This window comes from Chrysochloris asiatica, unplaced genomic scaffold (assembly GCF_000296735.1).
Source record: "Chrysochloris asiatica unplaced genomic scaffold, ChrAsi1.0 scaffold00048, whole genome shotgun sequence".
Lineage (NCBI taxonomy): Eukaryota > Metazoa > Chordata > Mammalia > Afrosoricida > Chrysochloridae > Chrysochloris > Chrysochloris asiatica.
In genome coordinates, this window is record NW_006408566.1 from 195636 (window position 1) to 198686 (window position 3051).

The window sequence follows — 3051 nt, forward strand, 5'->3', positions numbered from 1 at the left end:
ATTAAAAAAAAAAAAAAAGAATTGGTCAATGTTCAGCATTTCATGTGGTAGCATATCATTAGGAACCGATGGTACTGAAGGAAGAGGTCCAAGATGCACTGAAGGTATTGGGGAGAATCAAGGCTCCAAAGATTGATGGACTACAAATTGAAATATTTCAATAAATTGATAGAGCACTGGAGGTGCTCACTCATTTCTGCCAAGAAATTTGGAAGACAGCTAACTGACCAAAGTATTAGAAGAGATCTGTGCCCATTGCAAAGAGTGGTCAACCAATGGAATGCAGAACTCCTCGATAAACCACGTGCAAATAAAATTGTGCTGAAGGTAATTAAAAACTGGCTTCAACAGTACATTGACAGACAACTGTCAAAAATTCAAGTTGGATTCAGTAGAGGACTTGGAACTAGAGATATAATCGCTGATGTCAGATGGATCTTGGCTGAAAGCAGAGAATACCAGAAATACGTTTCCTTGTGCTTTATTGACTATACAAAGGCTTTCAACTATGTGGATCATGACAAGATATGGATAATTATTGTGAGAGAGGATATTCCAGGACACTTAATTGTGCTCATAAGGGCCCTGTACATAGGCTAAAAGACAGTCATTCAAATAGACCAAGAGGATACTGAATGGTTTAAAACCAAAAAGGTGTGCACCAGGGCTGTATTCTTTCATCATAGTTATTCAATCTGTATGTTGAGCAATAATCAGAGAAACTGTATTATGTAAAGAAGACCTTTTTAAAGTGTTCAAGAGCAAAGATGTCAGTTTGAAGACTAAGTTGCACCTGACCCAAACCATGGTATTTTTAATAGTCTCATATGCATATGAAAGTTGAACAATGAATAAGAAAGACTACAAAAATTGATGCATTTGAGTTATAGGATTAGAGAAGAATATTCAAAGTACCATGAACTGCCAGAAGAACAAACAAATCTGTTAGCAGAAGTACCACCAAAAGCTCTTTAGAAGCAAGGATGGCAAGAGTTCGCACCTCATACTTCGGATATATTATCAAGAGGGACCAGTCCCTGGAGAAAGGCATTATGCTTAGTTAAATGCAGAATCAGTAAAAAGAGGAAGCCCACCAATATGATGGACTGGCACTATGGCAGCAGCAATGGTATCAAGTGTAACAAAAAGTGTGAGGGCACTATAGGACCAGGCATTGTATCATTCATTCTGTTATGCATAGGATCACTATGAATCAGAACCAACTTTATGGCACCTAACAACAAAAACAACATAATTAAATTATTATATTTTAAAATCAAATATGCTTTTTATAAATTGTTATCATTGATTAAACACATACTAAAAGACTGAATAAACTCTAGAACAGCTTTGATTATCTAGGTCAGGTCTGTTTCCATAAGAATTGTATTAACTTATGAGTGTTTAGTTAATTTATTTCATGAAAGGGATTGTAGTTTCAAATCCTAAAGTTTCAACAATGACAGCAAAAACAAAGATACCTCTTTGAAGCCAGAAGATAAACTTAAATGTTTGAAGTCTGTGTTACACACTGTTCATGCTATTAAGTGTCATCGAGTTGTTTCAGACTCGTAGTGACCCTGTATAGGGTTTTCAAGCAGTGACTCATGGGTTTGAACTACCGACCATGTGGCTAACAGTCCAGTACTTTTTCTACAATACCGCACTAGGACTCCTGTTCCAGACTTCAGTTCATAAATTTAGAATTCTCTTCTCATAAGATTTAATGCAACAAAGATAAACTGTTTATGCTTGAAAATTCTGAACTTTTAGAAGAAACGCTAACTGGTCTCCAGCAGCTCATTGCTATTTAAAATAAGTCATGCACATCAATGGCTTTGTGGTTTTTCTCCTCTCACTGTGTGATGGTGTTCATAATATTAAGCATTTAGAATAATTATACTTTGTTTTCTTTTATTCATTCCTTTTTTATATAACATTTTGAACTTTGTATGCACAAAGGAAAACACTAATTAGAACATTTAGAGTCCACCCTTTTTCTCCTCTCAAACTGTTATTGCTGAAATAAGGTTTGAGTTATTTAGATGTGTTCTACGGATTAACAATTCAAACTTTTGCTTTGGTTTGACAAAATAGAGTTTGAGGAATAAGTAAATATGGTCTTTGAAACTGACGAACTAGTTTGGCCTAACAATTATTTATCAACTTTATACTTCCAGCTACAGTTAACCAGAACCACCACTAAAATCGTTTCAAAACAATGAGACTCTGAAACTCCTTGAACAATTTTAGAGGTAGGGAATTCCGGAGTTAGATAATTCAGCAGTTTATTGACAATCAGGGCAGCCGGGATGCGGGTATTTTAGGGCCAAGTCAGACAGCTTTCGTATCCCAAGTTTAGAGCAATTTTGGCAACATGGACAAGCAGCCTTAATATATCAGGGCCAGGCTTAAGGTTTTTAGGAAACAGTTCATGTTGGTTTAGGCTTGGACGACAGCGGTGGAGTGCTACGTCCTGCGGGACGGGGAAGGAGAGGCCATTCCTAGAGAGACCCCTCAGCGGCATGAAGCTCACAGACAGGCAAGGAGTGGACAGGACAAATGCCTTCACTGCAGGAAGCGTTAACCCTTTGGGACACGCCCCGGTTGGAAGACGGAGGGAGGGTGCAACGATATGATACGTGGGAGTAAGGTCAATGTGGTAAGGGGTCTGGGGTAAGAGTTGGGGGAAAGAGCAACTGAAAGACAGCAACGGGGAGAGTCAAACACAACCCAACATCATGTCCACATGGCACGCATATGACACCATATCTACAAGGCACCCACACTACACCCAGCAAGCTCCCCACACACGGACACCTTAGTGTGCTCGTCAGCCAAGCACACTCCACCAAACAGGCCAACCACGAGTAAGCACATGCTGTCCCTCACGTCACCCCATGTCTGGTCTAAGGACCCATTACCAGAGGTCGCCTCCAGCCAGCTCTGAGAGACCAATGTGCGACAACCAACGTGGCAAGACTGGCTTCTGAACCAGACTAATGCGGAGAGTCCGGGAAGCAGGCGTGCACACACGCAGTCCAACCCAGT